Source organism: Lycium barbarum, chromosome 12, assembly GCF_019175385.1.
Source record: "Lycium barbarum isolate Lr01 chromosome 12, ASM1917538v2, whole genome shotgun sequence".
Classification (NCBI taxonomy): domain Eukaryota; kingdom Viridiplantae; phylum Streptophyta; class Magnoliopsida; order Solanales; family Solanaceae; genus Lycium; species Lycium barbarum.
This window is the reverse complement of record NC_083348.1, coordinates 12,837,247-12,848,106: the sequence shown is the minus strand read 5'-3', so window position 1 is coordinate 12,848,106 and position 10,860 is coordinate 12,837,247.

The following is a 10,860-nucleotide window of genomic DNA, read 5'->3' as shown; positions in this document are numbered from 1 at the left end:
CTTAAATATCTTGATGGATAACTGTTTATATATGTGAACCACACACATATAAAAGTGACCCCACTGGACACGACTTCATAGACTCCCTAGGACACCTAAACCTAGTGCTCTAATACCAAGCTTTGTCACACCCCGAACCATGTCCTATGCAAAACACAGCACTCGGTGCCTAATTGCATGAGACCGAGCGAACCCACAGGCTAGCTGAATCAATATGTGATATCAAAACATGCAATAATAAGGAATAAACTAACACATGCTGATTTATTAAAAAGTCTGGCTGAAAATATATTAAATGCAAAAATACTGGTTTAAGTTTAAAACATATGAATAAATGGCCAACAAGGACAATACATAAAAGACTGCTAATATCTGACTGACTGAACTATGTCTATGAAGCCTCTCAAGAATACTGTCCAAAACTGAAAAGACTGAAAGACGTATAACACCCTGGAAGAACTGGGGCTCACCAAGCAGCTAATACGAGTAGTCCTAGCTAGCAGGATCGTCAACCTATATATCGTTGCCTGCATCTCCAACCAATAAAAAGGGACATCAGCACATTTGAATTGTACTGGTATGTAAAGAAACTGAAAGAAAGAAATATAAGTATTGAAACCGAAACTGAACTAAACAGGAAGGTAAGGATCTGAGGTACTTCCTGTTCTAAATGAAGAATCACCTATAAAACTCTAAATATAACTGTGGCCTAGGGCCGAAATAATGTGCACAAAAATTGTGGCCTCAGGCCCAAGCAATACGTATGCATAAATTGTGGCCTAGGCCTAAACATACAGATACATGTGTTCAACATTAAACAATTTATAAGACTGAGACTGGCTATAGCTGATAGTATGATAACTGTTTTTTATTATGGAACTGTCACGACCCCACTAGAAGTCGTGACGGGTACCCGATACTACTATACCGGACACCTCTTATCTCGCATTCTATTCTTACTACTGAGTGGGCCATATGGACGATACCGTTATATTTACTCAATACAGTCATCAATAGCATACTCGTAAACAAATGTCAATAAGTTTTACTAACATATTATACAACGACAAGGACAAACAAGATTGTGAAACATCTGACTATACAAATCTGTCTACGAGCCTCTAGATAAGATACATATATTCACAAGGAGGGGCCGGGTTCTGCCGTGCCCAAATATGTACACAAAAGTAGTACCGATAAACTGAAGCTCCGAAACAACTGGAGCGCTCTCGATGTACCACTGGTGGAGCTCCTAGGGATAAGACGCGTTTACCTATTTACCTGCAGGTATGAACGCAGCGTCCACAAGAAGGGACGTCAGTACGAGTAATGTACCAAGTTTGTAAGGCATGAACTGTAACGTAGTAAGGAGTACAAAGCATGAATAATAACATAATGGAAATGTAGAGCATATCGTGAGATAAGAGAGTGACCTGTACATATAAGTGCCCCTTAGGACGGATGCCATGCATGCTTAGCTTTCTTTGAAAAACATTTCTTGTTCATATATATAGAAAATAGAACATATCATGTTGCCGAGCAACGTCGGCTCCGATTCATGTAACCACATATGTCCCGCGTCCGGGATGATATCATGTCATATTATACCAATTGATCAGGTGGTCATGCGTCTATAGCGCTACATGTGTCCCTTTTTCCCAATATTCCCCATATACATATACATATATCATATAAGCAGCATGCAGTAGAGCCCAATGAAAGTTATGTCTCTATCGGAGTGACGTAAGGTCGATAGCCTCCGATTATATTATGGAATAATCATCATCGCTTTGTCTCACCTTGAAGGAACAATTATTATAAGGTGAGACTATCAATGAAGAATAACATCAAGAGAAAAAATAAAATAAGGTCATAAATCTTATAAGGAGTCAATCCATATACTTTGGAGTCTTAGAAAATGGAGTCATTCAATGAATAAAATCGAGGATCAAGAAATGGCTTGTCATTCTCATATTCACATAGAAACCAAGGGCTTGGAACAGTTGAACATCAAATCATCATTATGAGTGTAACCATAAAACCATCATCATCATAACATGATAGAAAATGTTTCCATCCTTGATATCACCATCATCGTTGTGGAAACATGTTCATCGTTGTTGTCATAAGGGCTCATATAATCATAGACCTTTGGTTTGGAAAATACGGGCAATTCGGAGAGACATTTATGGACCATCAGGAAAGGATTCATGTCTTTGGAATCATATGATTTTTTAACTTTTGAAAACAAGGAAGATATGGAAACATTTATGAAGCCATAACATAGGAATCATGCCTTTGAAAGAAAGGGACGAGCCTTAACATACCTGTTCAACCTCCTATTTGCTACGCTTATGCGTCCGTGCTCGTAAGTCTACATTTAAGAGGATTTACACTAACGTTAGCCTCTTTATCGCACACTTATTCCATGTTTCAAATCAAACTATTCTATATCCTATCGAAAATCCGGCAGCATCTCCCCTATTTATGTGCCTAGCCCGAATTCCTAGTTCATCAACCACCAACAACAACAACAATACCAACATCAATAAGATCATTTCCCACATCAAATTATTCCATAAAACAACTCACACGCTGTTTTCCCACTTCCATAACTAATCAATTCACCATACAACCATGTAACTATTCTATCTTTGTAAATAAGTCAATATCAACATAAATAGGAAGAGATCCATACCTTTCTCCCGTTAATATTGTTGTATCTTCACTATTACACCCTCAGTTTAGGTCACAACACACCGCTATATGATTCTACAACAATAACTATACGCTATCCGAACCGAAATTTGGAAATTATACCTGGTTTGGGCTAAAAAGTGGGTGTGGGAAGGTTGGGGAATTTTCTAGAGAGTTTGGGATGTTTTTGTGTGTATTTGGCTGAAAACTGGGGGCGTAACCCCCTTTTTATAACGGTCCAGGTTCTGCCTGGACCGACATAAAAAACCTTCAGCGCGATCGCGCCCCCTTTGGGCGCGTTCGCACAGGTCTAAATTTTCTGACTGGATGTTCGTTCAGTAAACCGATCATAACACTTGATCCCGATATCGTGTGAGGTCCCACGACCTATGGTTGGAAAGCTAATGCAATTATCTACAACTGTCATTCTTTGTGTTTTCCCAAAATTCAAAACTTATAATATCGTTGTGTCCCTTCCAAGTCAGATCATCCGAAAATATTTCCTTAAATTGTCCTTTTGGAGGGCTTATGTCCATATTTGGCTTAAGGTTCCTTCTTAGGACTTGCTCAACTTCTCATGTACTACTCACATATCTCATCATATTCCCTTTACAAAATTCGGGTGTGTGGGCCCCACTTAGCTTGCAGCAACGAGGGTTTTTCATCAAGCGCCATATGAACCAATTTACCCCATATGGTCTCCAAATGTCATATATAGGTTATTATTACATTATTATCATATAACCTTCATCCCGAACCTGGTCCTCAAAATTGCTCAGCGCGTTCGCGCTGTGTTGGCCCTTGGCCTTCTGCGCGTTCGTGCCACTCCTTGGCGCGTTCGCGCAGACCATTTGCTAGGTCTGCCAGCCTGATTTGTAACGTCCATATCTCCTTACCCCGATGTCATATTGAGAAGCGGATTGTTGCGTTGGAAATTAGACTTCCCGAACTCCATTTTAGACTTTCGTTTCACTTCAAAACTCTAACTATACTAAAAGATATTCTTTCTCCCAGTTAGATCAAAACTTCCGTACCAAACCTTGCCCAACTTTCCTTCAAAGCCTCAGAACCTTAATTTCCTTAGTTCGCTTGTTTTCCAGTCCTCCTATAACCTGTTACGCGAACTCGGACTCTTATAGTTGTAAAATGAACACCTTTGATCTTGCATCTTCTCGAAAATAACTCCGGTGTCTGCAGTTAGATAGCTAACACCTAACGAGTCTCAACGTACAGAAACTACGAGGTGTAACAATTCCTCCCCCCTTAGGGACATTTGTCCTCGAATGTCAGACTCTTAGGGACCTAAAAATTTACCAGAGTTTATTCTATAACTGTACCACTGTTGTCTTGTGATAACAACCCAAAATTCGGTCAAAGAATCATTTTGGAGAAATATTACATACCTAAGGTTGCTGAAGGCTCTGTTTGCATATCCTTGGGAGGTTGAAATAGATGCCGGTACTTAGACTTCATTTCTTTCTCAGCTTCCCAAGTCATCTCTTCTCTGTTATTATTCCTCCACAGGACTTTGACTGATGCTACGTCCTTGGTCCTAAGCCTTCGGACTTGCCTATCCAGAATAGCAACCGGTACTTCCTCATAGGACAATTTCTCCGTGACTTGTACATCATCCACAGGAAGAATCCTGGAGGTATCTCCGACACACTTGCGTAGCATGGATACGTGAAATACTGGGTGGACTGATTCTAATTCTGGAGGTAAATCCAATTCATATGCTACTTGGCCTACTTTGCGCACAATCTCATAAGGTCCAATATAACGAGGATTAAGTTTCCCTTTTTTACCAAATCTCATCACCCCTTTCATCGGTGATACTTTCAAGAACACCCAATAATTGACTTTGAATTCCAAATTTCACCGACGGTTGTCCGCAGAGGATTTCTGACGACTCTGAGCTATTAGTAGCCATTCTTGAATAAGCTTGACCTTTTCTATCGCTTGCTAAATCAAATCTGGGCCTACTAACTGTGCGTCTCCTACTTCGAACCATCCAATAGGCGATCTACACTTTCTCTCGTACAGAGCTTCATATGGGGCCATTTGAATGCTAGAGTGATAGCTATTGTTGTACGCAAATTCAATAAGTGGTAGGTGATCATCCTAATTGCCTCCATGATCTAGCACACATGCCCTTAGCATGTCTTCAAGGGTTTGGATAGTGCGCTCCGCCTGTCCGTCGGTTTGCGGATGGAATGCTATACTGAGTTTCACTTGCGTTCCCAAACCTTCCTGAAAGGATCTCCAGAAGTTAGCTGTAAATTGTGCTCCTCTATCCGTAATAATAGACACTGGAACCCCGTGAAGTCGCACTATCTCTTTGATATATAATTTTGTATAATTTTCTGCTGAATACGTCGTTCTGATTGGCAGAAAATGAGCGGACTTCGTGAGTCTATCGACTATCACCCATATAGAATCATATTTATGCCGGGAACGAGGTAAGCCTATAATGAAGTCCATATTAATCGCCTCCCATTTCCAGGTGGGGATCTCTATAGCTTGCAGTAATCCTCCAGGCTTCTGATGCTCCGTTTTAACATGTTGGCAATTTGGACATTGAGAGACAAACTCCGTTATGTCCTTTTTCTTGCCATCCCACCAATATAAGCATCTGAGTTCATGATACATCTTTGTTGACCCTGGATGTACAGAATAACGGGCATAATGTGCCTCACCCATGACCTGTCGTCGTAGCCCGGCAACATTAGGCACACATAATCTGCCTCTATACCGTAACACTCCATCGGGTGTCACCTCAAATAGGGTCTTCTCCTTTTGAAGAGTTGTATCTCTATACCGTGCCAGAACAGGGTCCTCGTACTGACATCTCTTTACCTCTTTTATGATAGAGGACTCAGCAACTCCTCCGAGAGAAACTCTGCTATCTCCATACCTAGCCAAACGGACTCCAAGGCTAGCTAGCTGGTAAATCTCACGAACCATCTCCCTGCTTTCTGGTTGTACATCCATCAAGCTTCCCATAGATTTACGGCTAAGAGCATCTGCTACAACATTTGCTTTCCCTGGATGGTATAGGATGTCAACATCATAATCCTTTAGCAGCTCTAGCCACCGTCTTTGGCGTAAATTCAGCTCCTTCTGTTTGAAGATATATTGTAGGCTCTTATGATCTGTATAAATGTCCACATGGAGACAATATAAATAATGCCTCCATATCTTTAGTGCGTGAATAACCGCAGCCAATTCTAAGTCATGGGTTGGATAATTCTTCTCGTGTTTCCGTAACTGCCGTGAGGTATAAGCAATTACTTTGCCATGCTGCATCAACGCGCAACCTAGTCCGGCACCTGAAGCATCACAGTAAATAACAAATCCCTCGGATCCTTCGGGGAGTGTTAAGACTGGGGCCGAAGTCAACCTATTTTTCAATTCCTGAAAGCTGCGCTCACATGCATCCGTCCACTGAAACTTAGCCGCTTTCTGAGTCAACTTCGTTAATGGTGCTGCGATGGAAGAAAACCTCTCTACAAACATTCTATAGGAACCGGCCAAACCTAAGAAACTACGGACCTCTGTAGGCGTTGTAGGCCTTGGCCAATCCTTCACAACTTCAATTTTCTGCGTATCTACCCGTATACCATCAGCGGAAATAATGTGACCCAGAAAAGTCACAGAATTCAGCCAAAATTCACATTTTGAGAATTTGGCATATAACTCCCGAGCTCGAAGGATTCCAAGAACAGTACACAAATGGTCTGCATGATCCGCCTTTGATCGGGAATACACAAAAATGTCATCAATGAACACGATCACGAACAAATCTAGGAAAGGCCTGAATACATTATTCATCAAGTTCATGAATATCATTGGAGCGTTGGTTAGGCCAAATGACATTACCCGGAACTCATAATGACCGTATCTCGTTCTGAAAGCTGTCTTTGGAATGTCCTCTTCCTTTACCCTCACTTGGTGATACCCTGATCTTAGATCTATCTTCGAGAACCATTTGGCATCCTGCAGCTGGTCAAATAAATCATCGATCCTTGGAAGGGGGTACTTATTCTTTATGGTTACCTTGTTTAATTGCATATAATCGATACACATCCTTAAGGAACCATCTTTCTTTTTCACAAATAACACAGGCGCTCCCCATGGCGACGAGCTTGGCCTAATAAAACCTTTTTCGAGTAGATCTTTCAATTACGCCTTTAACTCCTTTAATTCAGCAGGGGCCATTCGATATGGGGGAATAGATATGGGCTTAGTATCAGGCAACACAGCAATAGTAAACTCAATCTCCCGCTCTGGCGGTTAACCTGGAAGCGCGTTTGGAAACACGTATGGAAATTCATTCACCACAGGGACGGATTGAAGGTTGGTGGTTTTACTTCTATGTCTGGAACTCGAACCAAATGATAAATGTAGCCTTTCACAATCATCTTTCTCGCTTTTAGATAGGAGATAAATCGACCCCTCGGAGATGCCGTATTGCCTTTCCATTCTAACACTGGTTCCCCTGGAAACTGGAATCGGACCGCCTTTGTTCTACAATCAACGTTAGCATAACAGGAGGCGAGCCAGTCCATGCCCATAATAACGTCAAAATCTAGCATCTCCAACTCATGTAGATCAGCAGTAGTACGACGATCGCAAACTACGATCACACAATCCCTATATACCCGCCTCTCCTACAGGTGTAGCCACCTCAAAAGGTATAATTAGTTCCGATTTTATCCCAATGCGCTTAGCAACATAAGGAGTGATATATGATAGAGTAGAGCCTGGATCAATCAATGCATACACGTCATAGGGGAATACTGATAGTGTACCTATAACCACGTCTGGGGAAGATTCAAGGTCTTGCCGTCCCACTAGCGCATATATACAGTTTTGAGGACCACCCGAACTGGGTGCCCCTCCTCTGCCTCGGCCACAGCCCGCTGAAGCTTGGTAAGTCTTTCCAGGAGGGCGCACAGATGATGATGAACTAATTGCCGATCCGGCGGGTTGAGCCTTATCTCCATCCTTCCTCAGTGGACAATCCCGCATCAAATGGACAATCTGACCATAGGCAAAACAAGCACCTGTATCTAGGTAGCACTGTCCAGAGTATGGCCTGCCATATCGAGTACACCGTGGTAGGGGTGGCCTCGTCCTGCTAGAATCAGCTCTATACTGGGACCCTGAAGCCTTGGAACTCGGGCCTGGTCCTGAATAGATAGGACGATCAAATATTTTACTCGCGAATCGAGGAGGTGCGCTGACCACTGATTGGACTGAATACTTGGAATATTGTTGTGTCTGTCCCCCTCTGTACTCACTTCTAGTTCCGAAAGTGTTATACCCCGCATTTTCAGAGCCTGAGCGTGACACGTGCTTCCTTAAACGTTGACAATCACGTTGTTACTACATAATTTAAACTCACGTTGATAGTATTATATTTCGTATTTTTTGTACGTCAGATTATTCGTAAGCGGAGGTGGGGCCCACACATCGAGATTTTTTAGGAACATATGACAAGTTACATGAATCACATATGTGAATTCAACTACAACTCAAGAAGGACCCTTGAGCCAAATCAAAGTGGAAGTCCTCCAAACAAATATTTTTAAGTAACGTTTTCGGGTGATCTGACTTCGAGGGGCGAAAACGGAATTATAAGTTTGGAATTTGGAAAAATACCAGGACATAGAAGTTGTAGATAATTGAAGTATCTTTCCAACCATAGGTCGTGGGTCCACAGGAGATGTCGGGATAAGGCGATATGGACGTTTTAAGGCAGAAAGGTCAGTGGGTTAGGCCCAATATGGGCCCAACCGGGTTAGGCCCATGACCCATGTTTATTTAAGTGATATATCAGCCCTTTCTCCTCATTTTTCAGGACAAAACACCCAGAAAATTCTGGAGAAAAAGAGAGAAGAGGGCTTAGAGAGAAAAGATCAATTTTGACCAAAATCTGAGCCCCGAATCCCGTGAAGAGAAAAGTGTTCTACGTTGCGTTGCCTCCAGTTTGAGCTAAAAATCAACCAAAAGGTAGGGGGTGGACGTGGTGGCTGCACACTTGAGGTAAGATTAAGGTTCCTTTTCATTGCTAATAAGTTTATTTAGAGTTCTACCGAACTAGAACGGAGAAAATAGTGTGATAAATTCGTTTGTTGGCATTGTGAATTATGGAATGAGATTTGAAGAGAATTTTAAATGAAAATAAATGTACTCAACTTGTAGAATGTGGAGGATGTCGTTATTGATGTTGTTAGTATTAATTTCGACTCCCTTACGGAAATAAAATTATTAAATAGTTATATCGCAAATTTGGTTGGTTGAGGAATTTAGAAAATAATGTGTGGGCTGTTTTATGGCATACGTTGGTATTGGAAATATTATGATTAATGTTGGTATTGTTGTTGTTGTTGTTGGTTACTGAATTGAGAATTCGGGCTAGGCATATAAATAGGGGAGATGCTACCCGATTTTCGGCAGAATATAAAATAGTATGATTTGAAATATGGTACAAATGTGCGATGAAAAGGCTAACATTAGCATAAATTCCTTTTAAATGTAGACTTACAAGCTTGGACGAATAAGCGTAGCTTATAAGCGGTCTAACAGGTATGTAAGACTTACCCCTTCTTTCTTTTGGCATGTCCTAGAGCTAAGTAAGCTATGACCTGACACGCGCCTTGGGGTAACTCTACTCTTTGATTCCGAGCTCGGTTATGATGCTTATTCTCTTTTGTCATGAGCATGTTTCGTATGGTTGAGTCTATTGTATGATTAATAAATAAATAAGCTACTTCATATGGTTTTGATATGTATCCATGATTCCGAAGCTCTGTTTGATATGTTTCCGAGGTTGTCTATGATTCTGATTCACTTCTGATATAAGTATGTCTGATATGATCGAGCTTATTATATGATTGAATAACGAGATAAGCATAAAGAATTGTGTTTCTAAAAGAGTTCTGTAAGTTTTAATGTCGCTAACTTTCGTAAAAGATCTCGGATTTGCTTTGAAATGTTCGTAAAAGTTCTGTGGTAAAAATGTCCGTAACTTTCACGTACATATGGTTCCAAAAGTTATATTTGATTTGATCCATAACGATATCCGAAAGGTACTTGATATGGTTGTTGCTTTGATTTTCCAAAAACGGCTTCTGAAACGTTCATAGAAGGTTTTGTACTTCAAATGCTCATAACTTTCTTATACTAAATCGGATTGATCCGAAACCTGTTTCTGAGCCTTCAGGTGTCGGTAAGTGTACTTGTCCATCGAGTCTCAGAATTGATTTATATGCATATAGTTTCTCACTACTCTGCTCGTGCATGTGTCATTGCCTCCTTCACCGAGTCCCGGGCCGGTATGTATCGTGCGTATGGTTCGTCGAGTCCCTTGCTTGAGGGCCGGGTTCCATATATATATTCTGGAGTATGATGTGTCCGGCTCCGGGGTACCGTGTACATATGTCCTGTCCTCGGGTGTTGACACCCAATTTTGTCCCGCCTCTCCTCCAAAATACCTATTTACGCTTCTAATATTTTTTGGCAAATTAAAAAATATATTTATATTTTTACTATAATTATTAGCCTCTTATCAATATCGGCGTTTCATTATTCTATTACAGTCACTAGCTATTATTATTATTATTATTATTATTAGTTCAAATACGAGCCCAATTCACCCCCAATATTTTCGGATTAACCCAAAATAATTTTCATAGGCCACTACCCATTTTAATTCACCCCAACCCAATTTTCAGACCGGTCCACATTTTATTCTCAGCCCACATCTTCAAACCATCAGCCCAAATAATTACCCAAATGGACCAACCCAACCTAAACACTACCCGACCCAATTTTATTTCCCTAAACCTAACCCTTCAGCCGACACCCCCCTTTCTCTTCACCCCTCTCACTCTCTACCCTACCCCTTCTCTCTCTACCCTCTCTCTTCCGCTCCTCCTCGCACCCACTTCACCTTGTCCCCCCACACCTCTGCCACCTCCACTCCTCTTTGTCCCCCGCTCCTTTCCTCTTCACGCTCCGCTCTCTCTTCTTCACAAGCAAACCCTAGATTTCCTCTATAAATATTGATTTTTATGTTCGTTGAAGGGAGGATTTTTGGATTCATGTAATTCCCCAAGAACTGGGTATTCTTTTCAGTAGCAGAAATCCCCTAAAAAA